This window comes from Coenobita brevimanus, chromosome 44 (assembly GCF_032717465.1).
Source record: "Coenobita brevimanus isolate Jiangsu-jjx chromosome 44, ASM3271746v2, whole genome shotgun sequence".
Lineage (NCBI taxonomy): Eukaryota > Metazoa > Arthropoda > Malacostraca > Decapoda > Coenobitidae > Coenobita > Coenobita brevimanus.
Genome location: NC_136997.1, coordinates 15,092,727 through 15,112,608, shown reverse-complemented (window position 1 = coordinate 15,112,608; position 19,882 = coordinate 15,092,727).

Here is a 19,882-nt window from a genome sequence, read left to right as displayed (position 1 = left end):
AAAATTTGGAAAAAAAAAGATTTGGGCTCAAACCTCTGCTTTTGGTGAGAAACATCGAAAACTCATAGAGAAATCGCTCACCTGAGGTTTAAAATACTCATTAGAGGTAGCAGTACTCCTTACCTTACTGGGTTTTCTATCAGGGTGGCTCCAAAGAAAACGAGTTCTATTGGAGGGTAACTATTCCACACCACTCATAAACGGTATTTATTTATTTATTTATTTGGTACGAATTTATATGTTGTATGAGAGTATATTGGTTTTCAAACAGTATTATAGGCAATATAAGCGTTGTTTCACTCACTAACACATCAACATACCCAACCTTTTTTGGCGACATTACCTGATCATCATTTCTGACTGTTTCTTCCTCTATTGCTATGTAAACTTTGTCCTTCACATTGTCATCGATTGGGGAATCATTCTGGCCCTAAGTTTCTTTATTGGCCAGGTCACTGTTAACAGGTGAATTGCTGAGACAATGGCGTGCAGGGGGGGGGAGGTCATGCAGGGTAAGGGATTGTCCCTGCCTGCCATCTTGTAGAGGAAGGTGTCCCGTGTATACATACCAAAAGTCATACAAGAAAATTGAAAATTGTGCAAATTATGAACCTTGCAATTACACGATGTAGTCGACGGGTCTAGCTGTGACAAAACATTGTTACATACCCATATGTCAACGAGATGCCTCAGGTTAATGTGTCCTTTGAATATTTTGAAAACTTGAATTAAATCTCCTTGTAACCTCCATTTATTTAGGGTAAAAAGATTCAGGGCTTCTAAACGTTCCTCATATGGTGTATTTCTCAATCTATGTATCATCTTTGTAACTCCTCGCTTTACTATTTCAAGTTTCTCCCTATCGTTTTTATAATATGGCGACTAAAACTGAATGCAGTACTCCAGGTGTAGGTGTACTAAGGAATTATTGAAAGTTAGGACAATATTATCGGATTTATATTTAAATGCTCTACATACGATTCCAGTAAATATATTTATTGATTTTTTACAGCTTCTGTGCATTTTTTACTTTTTTTCAAATCATATGTTATTATGACTTCTAAATCTTTTTCATAGTTTACCTTACCATGTTGGACATTATTAATGTTATAGCTTGCTCTTCCGTTTTTACTGCCAATGTTTAGCACTTTACATTTATTAATACTGACATCCATTTGCCATGTTTGGGCCCCGTCAAACAGTTGATCAAGATCTCTCTGAATTGCCTGCCTCTGCAATGCGACATCTGCTCTGTTTCCTATTTTAGTATGGTCAGCAAATTTCGAAATCTTACATAATCCTTCACCAATTTCAATTATGTATATTAAAATATAGGACCTAACACTGAACCGTGCGACACATCACTTGTAATGTTTATCCAGTCTGATTTTTCCACTTTTTTCAACCCTTTGTTTTCATCCGTTGAGCCAGTCTTAGATCCACCTAAGCATACAGCCACTGAAACCATGTGCCTTTAGCTTCTGAAGGAGTCTTTTGTGTGAACCTTTGTTAAAAGCCTTTTGAAAGTCAAGGCAGACAACATCAACAGATTTTAGTCTCATCGTACATGTTCAATATATCATCGAAAAAGTCCAACAGATTCGTGAGGCAAGAGCGATTATTCCGAAAACCATGTTGTGAATCGGTGATGAGATTGTTTTCCAGGTGTTTCACAAACTTGTCTCTGATAATACTGTAGTTTCAAGCAATTTGCAAACCACCGATGTTAAACTGATTGGGCGGTAGTTTTCTTGTTGTGTAGATGTGAGGAAAAGTACACTGAAGTGGTTTGGCTATGTGGAAAGGATGGAGAGCGAGAAGCTAAAAAGATGAGTATATGTGATTGAGGTGGGAGGGGGGAAAGGGAGTGGGAGGCCAAGGATGAGATGACAGGATGGAGTAGAGAGGGGAGGTGGGCTGGGAGAAGGGGAGTGAAATGATGGGGGACAAGGCGACATGCAGGTCGTTTGTTTGTGGCCACCCCTTACGTGAGTAAGGCATCTGTCAGTAGACAGACAGCTAGAGATAGGTTATAAATTCGTGGGTGTAGCCCCACGGCCTTTAGCAAATATCAGCTATAGTACATGTTCTAATATGTAAAGGAATATATAAGATACATTCCATAACAAGAGGAGACAGAAGTAGCTTCACAGCAGTATAGAAGCACAGCATAGCAGCATTAACAGGAGCCTAAGATGACGACATCACCCCGCCTTATCAGTTGCTTATTGTGGGGTCGATTAATGATGGCCAAAACAGCCACCTCCACAACTCTCTCTCTCTCTCTCTCTCTCTCTCTCTCTCTCCCTCTCTCTCTCTTTCTTTTTCTCTCTCTCTTATCTTCACTATTTTTAGATATTTTTTGTTTTATGTTACACATGTCCCTCATTGGTACACATCAGCATTTTCTGTTACAGTAGCTTGAGTAGTACAAGTACATTTGTTGGCGACTATGGCTAGGTAGTGTAAGCCGTAGGCTGTGAGGCTATGATGTAAAAACAGTATGCAAGAGAGATATGCACATTAATGAGTAACTTAATAGATGTTGAAAAAAAATTTAGAATAGGGAGGACTTTTATGCATGGTTGTGGAGAGAGAGGACGTGTGCAGAACTACCCTCCAGATTGTAGGGCTGCCCCACCGGGATTAGTTTTATTTTCGCTTTAGTTCCATGAAAGCTAGGTTAGCTAGTACTAATATTACTCCTTACCCTTGCTAGAGATATAGTAGGTGTCTGTATCTATTTACTAAGATTTCCTTTGTTTACCCACCCATTGAGGGTCCCACTCACTGATTGCTGTGGGGTGTGAATGAACACGGTTGGGCCTCCCTGGAGTGCTGGAGCGGGCAACCATAGCTTTTGATGTTCTGCCCCGAGTTGTTTGTCCCTTGCTTATTTCCTCTCCTCCTTCCCACTTCCCCCTAACAGGGTAAGTGGTTCCTATGGCAGACTCCCCTACTACCTCCCCTTTTAGGGGGCGAGGCGGTCCTGACAGAACCCTGACTGCTTTACGGAAAGACTGCCCCCAGACTGAACGGCCCCAGACAAGCAACCCGCTAGATATCATCATCAACAACGCCTCGTTCGTGTTAATTCATGTGGTTGGTTCTACTCCCCTGTCCAGCTTCAAATCCTTCATCATCAAGAAGGTGATTGATGGGTGTGCAGGTGAGGTAGAGAAAGAGAGGAACTTAATAGATGTTGACAATAAACTTAGAATAGGGAGGACTTTTATGCCTGGTCGTGGAGAGAGCGGATGTGTGCTGAACTCTCCTCCAGATTTAGGGCTGCCCCATCGTCATTAGTTTTGTTTTTGCTTTAGCTTCATGGAAGTTAGGTTAGCTAGTACTACTATTCCTCCCTACCCATGCTAGGATATGTAGGCATTATATAGGCTCTAGCATGTATCTCATAACAGAATCTGCAGTATGTAGTGTCTGCTGGAGACATACACAGCTTCTAACTAGGAATGTTAATTCACATAATGTATATCCACAATGTTGTTGTCCCATACCATCAAGAATGCTTAACATACGATGTATCTCAGTCTCTTAGTCCAGACGACCAAGAATTTCATGACATATTCAAGCACTTGGAGTAACCAGCTCTACTCGGTCAGTCCACGTGAATGGAAATCTACCAGACACTATACCACACACACACACACACACACATATCCTCTCTAAGTTGTATATAATGTCGGAGAGATTCCCTTCAGGTCAGAAGGAGTTGGAGAGAAGATCCGATAACACAAGGGTCTGCTAGGAGGCTTTGCCGTCAGGCTGTTATGCTGTAAATCACTATTCGATATAACTTTTTTTTTTCTACGTGTCCGAGTTTGGGCAAAGGTTTCAGGGCCTGTTTCTCGGGGGCAGTAACTTATCCCAAGGCCCAGTAGTCCTCCTACACCTCCACATGTCACCACTTCGGCGCTAACACCCACCATCAATGTTGAATATAAGCTAGGCTGTCTCATACAGGATTGGTGTATTGGTATGAGCGGGGGTGTATTTTTACGACATGTCAGAGGGTCATCTGGTTGATCAGTAAAGTCTGCTTTTTAGGAAATTCAAATCCTTAAACTGTTCCCTGCCCCAGCCGGGATTCGATCCTGGGTCCATTAGGACTGCAGGCCGCCTCCCTACCGATTCAACCACCGCCTCTATATAATAAACTTCATAACCCAAGGGTGCTCTAACTCACCTCGCTGATACACAAAGGGAAGAGGTGAAAAAGAGAGAGAGGCCTACCTTTTCACTCTAACCAACGACCCATCATTTAATAAGCAGTGACAAGTTCGAGCCATACTACGTCTCACTTTATTCTGGCAGTGGTTCGATGATCTACAATCGACCTCTCTATCTCCTTACAAGTACCTACGATCATGCTATCGAGACTTGCAAGTGAAGACCTTCTGATAAAGACTGTCAATTCGGCTAAGGTAAAGGCTTTGCTTACAATGAGCAAGTTCCATTGTTATAATGTAGAGACCAAGATCTCGCTCTCCACGAATTCTTGCTGGGGTGTTATCACCTGTAGGGATCTCGTGGTTATGGACGACATCGTGCAGGAACTAATTTAGCAAGATGTAAGAGACACAAGATTTACAACTAGATTTTCTGAGGGCAGGAGGATGAAGACCACAACCGTTATCTTAAGTTTCGGAAAAGTATCTCTTCCAAATAATGTGAAAGTTGGATATGAAATTTTTAACGTTAGAACATGTATCCCAAACCTCCTTCGTTGCTCAAAATGCCAAATTAACCCGCGGCGTCCTGGGGACGTACTTCCACGTCCTCACGTTTTGTCACAGCTAATCCCGGGGACGTACTTCAAAGTCCTGCAATTGCAAGGTTCATAATTTCCACAATTTTCAATTTTCGCGAGTCATTTTTGGTACGTATACACGTGACACCTTCCTCAACAAGATGCCAGGCAGAGACAATGCCTTACCCAGCATGACCTCCTCCCCCCCCTGCATGCCATTGTCTCAGCAATTCACCTGTTATCAGTGACCTGGCCAGTATAGCCATGTCATGCCATGGTACGAAATTCAGGGCCAGAGTGATTCCCCAATCAATGACAATGTGGAGGACAAACTTTACATAGCATTAGAGGAAGAAACAGTTAGAAATGATGATCAGGTAATGTGGCAAAAAAAGGTCAGGTATTAGTGAGTGAAACAATGCTTATAATGCCTATATTACTGCTTGAAAACCAATATACTCTTGTACTACATATAAATTCATAACAGTAAATAAATAAATACCGTTTATGAGTGGTGTGAAATAGTTATTCTCCCATAGAACTCGTTTTCTTTGGTGCCAGCCTGATAGAAAACCCAGTAAGGTAAGGAGGCTCTCCTACCTGTAATGAGTATTTTAAACCTCAGGTGAGCGATTTCTCTGAATTTTCGATGTTTCTCACCAAAAGCAAAAGTTTTAGCAAAAAAAAAAAAAAGGGTCGAAAAATGGTTGGGATTGGGGGGTACCAGTGGTCAAAAAGTGGTCGGGACGGGGCGGGTTAATGGACATCGTGAAAAAACTTGTCAAGCTTCCAACTTGGTGTGTGTCAAGTGCATGACTGTAGGTCACTTTGCTGACCACTGTACATCCGAGACTGAGTGTTGCTTTCACTGCAAGTACACTCACTCCACTTCCTTGAGGGTTTGTTCCAAATAGAAGGAGGAGAAAGAGGTTTGCACAGTGAAGGCAACTAAGGGCATTTCCTATTATGATGCTAGGAAGAAGGTGAAGGAGCTGCTTGCGACTCCCAAGCCTAATGTCTCCTATGCATTGGTGGTTGTGTCCCGTCCTGTGATGTACACCGTGGAGACACAGACTGACCTTATTTTCCCTCCTAATGCCACGTACCCTACCTCTCCTGTATGCCCCAACTCTCTTATGGACATCCCTGTTGCTACTTCATACTTTCAAGCTGCTACTGCTTCTTCGCAGGCCATGTGGCCAAAACTGAAGTCCAACATGTCTGATAAGATTAACTTGACCACCCTCAGCAAGCAGGCACATCCTCATGTTCTTCCTGCTCCTGGTCCAGTGGGCAAGAGAAAGGTAAGCTCTTCCTTGGGGGAATCAGGGAGCATAGTTATTAATGACAAAATGGAGGTTTCTGTTAGCAAGCACTGGGATAGGTCCCCTGGTAGTCGCTCGCCAGTTGGGCGTCCTAAACTTTCCCAAACTCAGGGCACTTTGCGCACGTCATACCGATACCCAAAGAGGCTGATCATCTTATGAATCCCACGTCATTTCATCCTATTGTGTTGGCTTTTTATCTTTGTAAGGCCATGGAACGAATGGTTAACAATAGGCTTCTTTTTGTTTTAGAGTCGAAGAATTTGGAAAATGATCAACCACGTGGCTTCCATAAATACAGAAGTTCACTAGATCATTTAATGAATTTGGATCCTCATATTGCAGAAGCATTTGCCAATAAAGAATTCATGATAGGGGTGTGCTTGGACATCAATAAAGCCTACGACATGACATGGTGACACAGTATACTAATGAAGCTCTATGTTTATGGTTTACGAGGTAATTTGCCTATTTATATTTCAAATTTCTTAAGAGAAAGAACTTTTTCTGTCAAATTGCCCTGTAATGTATCATCGGATATATTTATCCAGGAAAACTGGGTGCTGCAGGGAAATGTGCTTAGTCCCACTTTTTAAAATATAATGATCAATAATATTCTGTCATCAGCTCCCATCCCGAGGAATCTTAAATACTCACTCTATGCTGATGATTGTGCAATATGGCACTCTTCCCATAATGCACAATTTTCAGCTGGGCGGATTCAAGCAGCCCCTGACTCCATCCACCAATGGGCCTCGTAGTGGGGATTTAAGTTTTCCGTCCCTACGTGTGCCGCTGTAGTTTTTACCACCCGTAAGGTACCTAATTCCTGCCTGACTTTGGATAATCAGGTGGTACTTTTTCGAAATTCTGTAAAGTTTTTGGGCCTACATTTTGAAGGTCATTTGAACTTTAAAATTCATGATAATAGAGTGCTTTCTCCGTGGTAAACAGTTAAATGTCCTCAAGTACCAAGTAGGTACTATTTGGGGTACTGACAGAAAATCTTTATTAACCCTCTCAGGGTCACTCTCACGATTCACGTTTCATGTGGATTGTTCTAAAGATGTTCAGTCACTCGAATTGCGTTTCTAATCACAAAAAATTTTGCCAAAAATTAAGTTTCTGGCGGATTTATGTCAAATTTTGATGCATCGAAGCGAGCACAGCACTTTCCCATGGTGAGGCATTGGCAACACTGAGCTGCCTCACGGGGCCCAGCACTTAGCGATAAACCTCAGTCTCTTCCAAGCAGCCAGGTGGTGAGGTTGCATCGTGTGTACTGTCCCTTTAATCACCTACTAATTCTCCCCCTCCTGCCTGAGCCGAAGCCCCTATGGACTCAGTTTGATAATCCAGTATTTGTGAGCATATTTGTATGTGATATTGTCGATGGAACAGAGATATATGTCACAAAAAGGAATTGTGTCCGTTATCAATCGTTAGGCTTAGAGGCAATATGCGTGTTCACTATTGCAGGGTTTCGCCTTACGCCCTCCCCAAGGCCCTGTGGAGTGATTACAAATACGTATATAATGAAGCCAATGCCTAAACTGTATTTTGTGTGAAAGATATTGTGGCTGGCTTGGTGAAATTATGGAAGTAGTTAGCGTTATGGATGTCATGAACCATAGTGTGGAATGGGGCAGGCATCATGTACAGTTTTTATAGTCGGGAAGGGAGAATTAGAGGTGTTTAGGGATGGAATTATTGTGATTCTGATAGTGAAAATGCATATGAAATTGTGTGAAATATACATCAAACATGCTGTGGGTGTGTGTGAAAGAGTGTGGTGTGTGCCAATACAATAGAGTTGCATCATACTCTCCCGGTGAAGGTTGCTGCATCACAGTCACGTTGAACCATATTAAGGAAGGGAATAACTGCAGAGGTTAGGGTGAAATCATTGTGATAGTCATGTATATGTGTATGATATTGTGTGAAGTGTAAGTGAAATGTGCCATGTATCCTCATGACGGCATAAATTATGGTGCGTAGCGTAGGTAAGCGATACTTTAGCAGCAGGTGTGCTCTGAAAGGTAACGATGCCAAGGAACGAGGGACGTCATTGAACAGGTACTGTACCTTGGTCTGACATTTAGTAATAAATTATACTTTATGTAAAATATACGTGAACTGTGCCACGAGTGTTCGTTTAGGTGCGTAGCGTAGGTGAGCGGTATTTTAGCGGAAGGTGTGCTGTGAAAGGTAACACTGCCAAGGAACAAGGGACGTCACTGAACAGGTACTGTACCTTGGTCTGACATTTAGTGATAAATTATACTTTATGTAAAATATACGTGAACTGTGCCATGAGTGTTTGTTTAGGTGTGTAGCGTAGGTGAGCAGTATTTTAGCAGCAGGTGTGCTGTGAAAGGTAACAATGCCAAGGAATGAGGGACGTCAGTGGACAGGTACTGTACCTTGCAACGCCAGGCAACCACGGACGTCAGTGGACAGGTATTATACCTTTCTAAAACAAATGTTGAAATTTATGATTCTCTTCTAAAATGTTTGTGATATGTGCCACAAGTGTTCGTGGAAAATATTGTATCATGTGTTGGGGGAACGTTTGGGGAAGGAGGGAAAAATATGTCTGTATATATATATATATATATATATATATATATATATATATATATATATATATATATATATATATATGAGGGAGTCTATCATGTGAAACTTAGAGGAAGGAGGGCCGAAAAATAAAAAATAAATTATATATATATATATATATATATATATATATATATATATATATATATATATATATATATATATATATATATATATATATATATATATATATATATATATATATATATATATATATATATATACCTTATATATATATGTATATATATTTATATATGCACATATATATATATATATATATATATATATATATATATATATATATATATATATATATATATATATATATATAAATATAAATATATATATATATATATATATATATATATATATATATATTATACCTGCACTTGAGTGGGAAAGGAGGTCTGGATGATGATGATGATGATGATATATATATATATATATATCTATATATATATCATCATCATCATCATCATCCAGACCTCCTTTCCCACTCAAGTGCAGGGTGAGGAGTAGCAATGTCTAGACAGCCCAAAATTGCGTAATCCAATGGGCCATGCTTCCATTCACTCATCATTCAAGCCCCCGGAATCCTGGCTCTATCGGATACGCCAAAAACATTCACCACGTCTGCCATTTTAAAAAGGGGTGCCAAAAATCCCTGATCATGCATATCTCCTCACAAAATTCATCCAACCAGCTCGATCTCCTGTCAGTTTCCTATCCTCACTTGCTTCCAAACCTCTCTTCCTCACGCATTCATCCACCATATCTCTCCACCTTCTCCTTGGCCCACCTCCCCTCCTCCCTCCTTCGAATTCGTTCAGATATACCTTCTTCACCACTCTATTGTTATCCATTCTCTCCACATGACCATACCATGTCAGTACACTCTCCTCTGTTCTGGTGTCCACCGACTTCCTCACTCCACATCTTTCACGAATCACATTATTTCGTATCCTATCCTCCCTCTGTACTCCACATACATTCCTCAGCAGTCCTATCTCCACTGATCTTACTCTTGACTTTTTATTTTCATACCACATCATAGTCTCACATCCATATGTTAAAGTTGGCACTAACACTCCTTCATGTTAGCCTCGTGCAGCTGCAACACTCAAGCCTCTGTTTTTTATCAAGGCCTTCATTGCACCAGCTACTTTTCTTTCTTGTGTCACTCTACTTTCAACTTCTTTTGCACATTTTCCTCTCTTTTCTATCACTGTACCCAGGTGTTTGAACTCTTTCACTAAATCCAGTCCCTCTCCATTCACTGTTACATTGCATTGGGAGTCACCTTCTCTTTTCTACATTTACTCTCAAGGCACGACGCTTACAGACATCAGCAAAACTTTGCACTAGCCTACCAAGTTCTTGTCCGGTACTTGCAAGCAGTACTGGATCATCAGCATACAACAAATTTGAAACATTCCATCCATCACCATTTATTACCAACGCCATCCCTCTCTCCATTACTCGTGTTTTTACTTCTCTCATCACCCCATCCATATATATATTGAACAACCATGGGGACATCACACAACTTTGTCACACGCCCACTCTGATCGTGAACCACTCACTTAGATGCCCATTAACTCTTACACATGGTTCACTACCATCATAAAAACTCTTGACAGCACCTAGCAGCTTACCTTGTACACCGTACAATCGCAAAACTCTCCATAATCCTTCTCTGTCCACTTTGTCATATGCTTTTTCCAGATCCATGAATGCCATAAACACCTTATGGTCCTTCTCACAAGCCTTCTCTACTATCTGTCTCACTGCAAATATTTGAGCCACACATCCTCTGCCACTCTTAAAGCCATCCTGTTCATCACACACTAGGACTTCTGATATCTCTTACTTTCTCTATAATAATTCTCCCATATACCTTCCCTACCACACTCAATAAACTTATGCCGTGATAATTCTTGCACTCACTTCGCTCACCTTTATTTTTGTACAAAGGTACAATCACAGCCTTTTTCCACTCAGCAGGCACAGTTTCACCCATCCATCCCTTCTTACATATATCCAACAAGCACTTCATTCCACTCTCTCCACCACACTTAAGCATCTCTGCATACGCCTCATCAACCCCAGCTGCTTTCCCATTTTTCAGCTGCTTCACGGCACTCTTCACCTGTGCGAGTGTCATGTCTCCCAGTACTGCATTCCTTCTCTGCACACCTCCAAAACCAATCATGTTTACAGCTGCTCTGCTCTCTTTATTTCCATTCATCAGGCTTTCAAAATATTCTTTCCATATGGTCCTTACTTCATCTCCATGGGTTAATAATCTACCATCGGCATCCTTCACACCATCACATTTCTTTCCACTTTCACTTCTACATTTCCGCATCTCTTTTCAGAATACCTTTCTATTTTCAAAGTAGTTTGCATTCATTTTTCTTCCAGGATCATCACTTACCTCCTCCTTTTTCCTCTTCACTAGTCTGTTTACGTGCTTCTTGATCTCAACATATTCAGTTCTTATTTCAACTGAACCCCTGTTCTGTACCCACTTTAGCCACTTCTTCCTCTTTTCCTCCACCACTCTCTTTACCTCCTCATCCCACCATGCCGTACCTTTCTTCTTTGTTGTTACTCTTGCCACACCACACATCAATTTAGCATTCCTAACTAAGCAATCCCTGTATGCATTCCACAGGCTGTCCAGATCCATTTCATTCCATTTCAGTAATTCTAACTCCTCCTTTACTTTCATACAACCAATAATTCAGCGATCAAGTAAACAATATACGATGACAAATGTGGAAGATTATTCCCTTAGAACTGTCAGCATTATTTATATTACTTAGAAAAAAAAAAAATTACGAATCCTCAGTCTGTCAAGTCAAGCATGCCCAATGACCACAGATAAGCAACTACTTCTGTGTCTCTGCTCTAAAGGTACAGCACATTACATACACCGTGAAGGGAACTGGCTCCCCCTTGTGGTAGCCAGTGCCTTGCCAGTGTCACACCAGGGTCCTTCCCACGGCGGGGTGCAGGAAAATAATAATGAGGAGGTTTGGGACCTTTTTTGTACAGGGCAATGTTGTTGTCAAGATTATGCACCTCAAGACCAAGACCAAGACCAGACCCTCTGAGACAAGACCAAGACCAAGACCAGATCCTCTGGGACCAAGACCAAGACAAGACCCTCAGAGACCAAGGCCAAGACCAAGAATTTATGTGTCTGCTAATTGAATGAAAAGTAGCTGCAGCCTGCAGGTGCTGCATTGCTGGTCAGTTTTCACAGGCGTCTCAGCCCCTCGAGTGAGTGCGCTAGTATCTCAATCACCTAGTTGCAGATTATGTATCAATGCGATACTCAACACCTTTTAAACGAATTTAAGTTGACTCTCGCACATGAGTTGAGTGAGGTCGAGGAGTGTCTGGGAAGACAATTGCTAAGACGTATGAAAGTGAGAAGAGGGCAATGGGGATAATTCCCGGAGCCAAAACTCAAGAGTATGGAGGGACCAGGGCCCATACCAGGACTGTGACAATGTTGCTTCATTTTCTGGCCCGTGTCAAACTTTTTCCAAGCAACCCAGGATGCTGTTCTAGCTCTCTATGGCCCTGCACACCGATGTTAGAGCTTTTGAAAGTTTGTTAAGTTTTTAAACTTTTGAAAGTACAGTTTTGAAGTTATAATGTATGGTGTTGCATACTTTGTCAGTGCCATCATACTCATGGATAGCTGTACCTTCCTCATGCGAAAACTGGTTTTCAGAAGACTAAATTTCACACTTCTCTCCGAGCTTTACCCGTGCCCAAACGTTCCATGCACAACATATTCATCTTTTGTTTCTCATAAACAGTCAAGGGGGACTACCTATTTTTCATGATAATTACGCAGGAGACCAGAGGGTTTTCAGGATGCAGAGGTGGGAAGCAAAAAATTTTCATAAATATTGAAATGATAACATCTAGCAGCAACAGGACACCCCCAGGAGGCAACAACAGAGGGTTAGATGGAACACACGGGGTGTCCGTACTATATGGGTGCAAGGCCCGGGTAGCCACGAGCCCCTACTCTCCAGAATCAACCTGACCCATACACCTCAGCCCTGGCGCACTACCCTCTCACCAGCCCGGCCTGCATCAGGATCGGGGTGGAACTGAACCTTACGCTCTATACAGACCCTTGGAGATGGCCTCAAACCGCTCCACTTTAGAGATGGCCTCAAGCCGCTCCACCCTAGAGACGGCCTCAACCCGCTCCACCCTAGAGACGACCTCAAGCCGCTCCACTAAATAGATGGCCTCAAGCCACTCCACTAAAGAGACGGCCTCAAGCTGTTCCACTAAAAAGACAGCCTTCAGTCGCTCCGCCTGGACTACCTGCAGTGTCAGTGGCGGTCCTGAGGACACAACACAGGCAATGGCCTCCTGCCGCACCCGTGGACAAGAGACGGCCTCCAGCTGCTCTACGCCTGCACGTTGCCCCCCGCATCCACCTGCAGTAGTACCATTCCCCAGCCAGGGAGTCCATCGATAGTTGCCTGGTGGCAGAGCCCTGTACTATCCTCGGGGCTGTTCTCCAGGCAGCCGGCCCCTGAGGAGGACCTGACCCTGACGGACCCTTCCTCGGAATGATGCTGCAGTCCCCTACAGATGATGGAGCACCCAGAAATGGACCACAGCCGCCAGGTCCCTGATGGCACACCCAGCTCCCCGGGGCGATGCCTACCCCACCCCCAGCCGAGGCGGCGTGGATCTCCAACCCAGCAGCTCCGGAGGCATCTTGAGAAGTTGTTTGGCCCCTACTCCACCAGCCAGACCTCTGCCTCCAGCACCCAGCACCAGGGGCCCTTCATCACGCCCATGGGGGACGACACCAATCTACCTGGACAATAAGTGACTCGGTGTGTGGTTCAGTGCACTGACATATAGGAAAGTGCCAACAGTGGATTCATGAGGTGACCGTGCCTAGAAAGTGACTTAAAGTGCAGTGCTATAGAAGTAAGGCTCCTATGCCCAAAAGTAGTGATCGCTATTGCTCAGCATGCCCCCCCTCTCTCTCCCCCTTGCACCTGTGTCAATCTAAATTCTTCCCTCTCCCCCGCCTTTTTCCCCAGAAACAAGATCAAGCTAGTGCACCCCTCAGTGATCGTGACAATGGTGACTATAAGGCCTCTCATGTGACTCAGAGCCACCAATCCAGAACCTGTATAAAAATTATAATCCCGAGGCACCAAGATTCATATTGTAAACTGTACAACCCTGAATTGTAAACTGTGTATTTCACGTATCCTGCGAGATACTCTTGCCCCATTCAGCAGCCCAAGAATTGATGAGTCAGAAATATTGTGAGACACCCTATTGCCCTTGTGCAAGATTTGTGAATATACTTATGGGTTGTTGCCTTGAGTTATTATGCCCTATTCCTCTATATTTGCTATATTTGTGGTGTAGCCCCGGTCTTGAAAAGAACCCAATACTAAGCCAGGCGTTCTTAGGACAGGAAGCCACCCTAAAAACACCTAGCGTAACAAATATACAATACATATTTTACTTGAAAGATAAAAATGGTAGACTACTAGTGGAGAAGGGAGAAAAATTGAGCAGATGGAGAGAACACTTTAATGAACTATTGAACATAAAGAATGAAAGTAATGCAAGTATAAGTGCCTGGGAATGGCTGAGAGAAGGAGGGATGTGAGAAAAGAGGTAGAAATCAATAGGATGGAAGCAAGGAAGAAAGTTAAAATGGGGAAAGCCCCAGAAATTGATGGAGTGTGTCGTGAAATACTGAAGCATAGGGGGACACATAATAGTAGAATGGACGTGGAAGATGTGAAGATCGGTGTGAGAGGAAGGTAGAGTTTCGGAGGATTGGAAGTCAGGTATTATTATTCCCATGTTCAAAGGAAAAGGGGGAAAAACTGTGTGGTAATCATAGGGGCATTTGCCTTCTTAATGTAATGCAAAAAGCATACGGTAGGATACTTATTAAGAGAGTTAAGGAGAAAACGGGCGAATTAGCTGGAGAAGAACAGGGAAGTTTTAGGAACGGAAAAGATTGTGTAGATCAGATATTCATTCTTAGACCATTAGTAGAAAAGTTTCTAGAGAAGGGAAAGAAGTTGTATGCAGCCTTCATGGATTTGGAGAAAGCATATGACAGGGTGGATAGACAAGGATTGTGGAAAGTATTAAGAATATATGGAGTAGATGGGAAGTTCTTGAAGGCCGTGAAGAGTATATATGAGGGTGCTAAGGCTGCAGTGTTTATGGATAGTGAACTGAGTGAATTTCTTTAGCTGAAAGTTGGATTAAAACAAGGATGTCATGTCTCCATCTGTATATGGATGAGGATATAAAAGAGATACAAGGTAGGGCAGTGGATGTTGGAATGGCCCTAGTGAGAGAGGGCAGTGTTTGGAAACTGCCTGTACTGTTGTTTGCAGATGATACTATGTTGCTAAGTGTAGACGAATGGGACCTGCAAGGATTGGTGGATGAGTCTGGGAGATCGTGTAAGAAACGGAATCTAAAGTTGAATGTAGGGAAGAGTAAAGTGATGGTCTCCGAGAGAAGTGAAGTCAGTGAATGTACAGTGAGATTGGATGGGGAAGAAATGGAGATTGTGAGTACATTTAAATACTTGGGTAGTGTGATGAGTAAGGATGGAAGTTTGGAGGGTGAAGTGCTTGAAAATGGTCCAGCAGGGAAAAAAGGTTGCTGGTTCCTTGCAAGCAGTGAGAAGAAGCAGGGAAGAGAGCATGGAAGTGAAAAAGTTACTACATGACAGTATTGTGATACCAACTTTAATGTATGGAAATGAAGCTTGGACCTTGTTGGGGGGACAGAAGTCAAGGGTGAGAGCAGTGGAAATGAGTTATTTGAGAGGAGCATGTGGAGTTGCATGGAGAGACAGATTGACAATTGAGGATGTGAAGGAGTGTTGTGGTGTGGATGTGGATGTGATAGGAAGCGTTAGGAGAAACACATTAAGGTGGTTTGGCCATGTGGAGAGGATGAAGAGTGAAAGACTAGGAAGAAGAGTGTGTGTGAGTGATGTGGAGGGGGGGAAAGGGAGAGGGAGGCCAAGGATGAGATGGAAAGATGGAGTGGAGAGGTATATGAGAGAGGGAGGTATTAGCTGGGAGCAGGGCAGTGAAATGGCGGGGGACAGAGTGACATGGAGGCGATTTGCTTGTGGCCACCCCTAACGGGTGGCAAATAGATAGATAGATAGACTTCCATAAGTGCTCCAAATACTTCTTGCGGTCGTAACCACTATTTGTTTAAGAGAACAGTTTTCACTAACTTTCCTTCTTGAAAAGGGCCCTCATTCGAGTCTGCTCACTGCCCTTCCTGCTACTACAGATGATTTTTCGGCCCCCAGGTGGCCCCTCCCCCACTTTAGTGCGGCTAAAAATGGCCACATGGCCATGGCCCCCTGCTCATAGTTGAATAAGTTGTATGAAATAAGAGGATGGCTGTGAAACACTAGAAAATATTCTGATTTCTTCTAAACAGGTCACTGAAGTCACTGCAGGCCTCCGTGATAGCCATTTGGAAGCTCTGGAGGGTCATAACTCGAATGGTTGGAAGCCATTGATTTCTGACTTGGCCCCCATTGCTCCAAAATCCTGGCAACGCCCCTGTAAAGGAGGAAATATGTTTACAACATTTAATGTATGTGAACAACTGAACACCTAGGTAATATATTTCTGTTTTTATTGCTTCATTGGCATGAAGAAACAAACATAGAGAAATAGAAATTTTTGTGGTTACGTCTTCTGAGCAAACTAGCTAAACCTGTGGTGTACGTGTATGAAGGGTGTGGAGATTGCATACACCATACACGTATATGATGTACATGGAGGTGTACAAAGCTGCAAATATGCCTGCATACAAACGGAGATTATCACTGTGAGAATGGCCAAGTCATGCATGCTCTCTCGACTTGCAAGCACACTATAGGCGCTTGCAGGGCTCAGCTCATGCATCATCACCGTAGCGCTAGCCAGGCAGTATCTACAAACAGTATGCTGTATGGCATGCTGTGAATCGAATCAACCATAATTTTTCTCCATGTATGATAATAAATTTTGACCTTCCCCACACCGCGATGCACTTTGTAATGCCGGTCTCGACCTGGTCTTGAGCCAAAACTCCGAGACCAGAAGATCAAGACCAAGACAACATCAAGCAAGACCAAGATCAAGACCAAGACAACATCAAACTGGTCTCGAGACCTACAACACTGGTATAGGGATTAATTATACAAACCGTTCAGTCTTCTGGAGTATATGATGTATGGAGGTTTGGCTTCCTCTTTTTTGTAGTAATTGGCGAAATTATTTTGACACTGACCCCTTCAATTAGGTTACTATTTTTTTTTTTTTTATATGTTCATATTACGTCCAGACATTATCACTACATTTTGTAGTGGAAGGATTGACAAAGGTTTATATTACTTTTATTATTAAGAAAAACCTTTCCAGAGCTGAATAAAAGAGTCTGGTGGTTTCAGAAAGAGAATAAAATATACAACATTTGAGTGAAGAGTTCAAATACTATGATTCAGTAGTTAACGCGCCCCGTCCCGACCAATTTTCCACCACTGACTCTCCCCAATCCTGACCAATTTTGGAAAAAAATTTGTTTGGCTCAAACCTCTGCTTTTGGTGAGAAACATCGAAAATTCATAGAGAAATTGCTCAACTGAGGTTTAAAGTACTCAGTACAGGTAGTAGTACCCCTTACCTTTCTGGGTTTTCTATCAAGGTTGCTCCAAAGAAAACGAGTTCTATTGGAGGGTAACTATTCCAAACCACTCATAAAAGGTATTTATTTATTTATTTGGTTCGAATCTATATGTAGTACAAGAGTATATTGGTGTTCACACAGTAATATAGGCAATATAAGCATTGTCTCACTCACCAAACACATCAGCATACCTGACCTTTTTTGGCGACATTACCTGATCATCATTTCTGACTGTTTCTTCCTCTAATGCCACGTAAATACATTGTCATTGATTGGGGAATCACTCTGGCCCTGAATTTCGTACAATGGCATGACATGTCTTTACCAGTCAGGTCACTGGTAACAGGTGAATTGCCGAGACAATGGCATGCTCAGGGGGGAAGGTCATGTGGGGTAAGGCATTGTCCCTGCCTGGCATCTTGTAGAGGAAGGTGTCCCGTGTATATGTACCAAAAATCACATGCAAAAATTGAAAATTGTGCAAATTAGGGATCTTGCAATTGATGCGCATTTATATACATCAACGGGACTGATAGTGACAAAACGTGTGGATGTATATATACGTCAACGGGATGCGGCGGGTTAACAGTACCGGAAAATGGTCACTGCCATACAGGTCTGGCAGGACATCCCACATAAAATCTAAAACAGCATCAGCTGAACATAAACACAAATCAATGGCAGTAAAAATTCCAATCTGGCCATGGAAATAAGTCATCTTATTGGAGTTTGAAATGCCAAACTCCTCATCTTCCAATAAAGAGGCCAGTATAACACTCCAATGGTTGGCCTCACTATTACTTCATAGTGGATGGTGACCATTCATATCTCCTGGTAACAGAAAGGGAGAAGGAAGGCCACGAATAAGGCATTCCAGACCCACCCTTTCAACAGTAACCCAAAAGGCTTCAAACTGTATACTGCCGACGTAAAAACATCCAGACAAAAACAGCCAGCAGAGGAGTGGAGATGTCCAGATGACTGTATGGAATATCCTGGCAAAGGAAGATAGCAGCACCTCCATGACGACATTGGCAAGGAACAGGATCAGAATAAAAGGCATGGTTGCCAGAAGGACCAGAAGGAACAGCATCACATAACATGGTCTCCTGGATGCACATGGATACAGGAATGAACTGAGAAACAAGAGGACAAAGTTCCTCATAGCTATAGTGTCAACCTTGACAATTCCACTGGATGATAGAACCCATAGTGGAGAAATTATGATGATTAGGTGCGAGACTGTACACCTCCTGACAAGCAAGCGGGTTTGGATTGATACTTAGGAAGGTCCTTGGAAAAAGACCGCCCGGCACCAGGATCCCACACCTTATGTTGAACATCTGTGGACAAACGTGAGGACGAGGAAGAGGAAAGTTTTATAACACTTCCTCTGAAGTGGAATAACACTTTGCCTGGAAAGTGGCTTGAAGGCCACCCTGGGTGATGTAGGACGGCCAGTGCCAACATCAGAAACTCCAGAAGTGGAAGGAGTATCCTCAGGATTAGAACCCTGTGAAGATGACATTGTTTCAGAACTGAAACACCAACGGTCCCCAGGTGGGGACCAGACCATAGGTGAACCATCAGCTGCAGTTTCCACCTGGCTAGACCCCTCAGCCTCCGGGCTAGAGGGAACAGAAGAGAGATCACCAAAAGGTTCGAGAACAGAAACCTTTTGCTGGCTGGTCTTCATGCTCAGAGGACTCTGAAGAACCACGGTGACGTGTGCCAGATACAGAAGGGGCCTCAGGCATACTGGGCAAGGCAAGAGAAGGAGTCATGTCAACGTGTACATCTGCAAACACCACAGAAGTGCGCAAACCATCAGCCACCGAAGTGGGGGCTGAAACAGTCCGAGTAGCAGGTGGGTGAACATTAGTTTCACAAAGAATTCAAACCATGGGGACAGCACCCTGCAAAGCACTAGGTATTGGAGTGGACACTGGATTGGGTCAAGGCCATCTCTAAGACACAGGGCAGTGCACTGTCATTCCAGAAAGGACAGCAGCATAAGTAACCCCGGGCTGGAAGAAGCAAGTCTGAGCTCTCTTCTTAGCCTCAGGAAATGAAACTTTTTCAAGTGTTCGAATTGCCAGAATCTCCTTTTCCGGGCAGTAGTGAGGGCAATTTCTAGAATTTGCAGCATGAGGACCCCCACAGTGATAGCATGTAAAGGGTCTTGGACAGTCACTGGTATAGTGTGGTCTGCCACAGGAGACACAGACACCAGGAAGGCCTGTCTGTGCATGGCAGTAAAATCAGCTGACATGTCAATATCCTTGACAGTGGAAACATCTCTTTGGGGTGGGCATGTATGACTTCACTGGAAGAGACAGCCAAGCCAGCTTCACAGAAGTAGGTAAGGTCAACCTGTTGAAAGGCAGGAACAAGGTAGGAATTGGGGTCAGGACACCATCGATTTTCATCT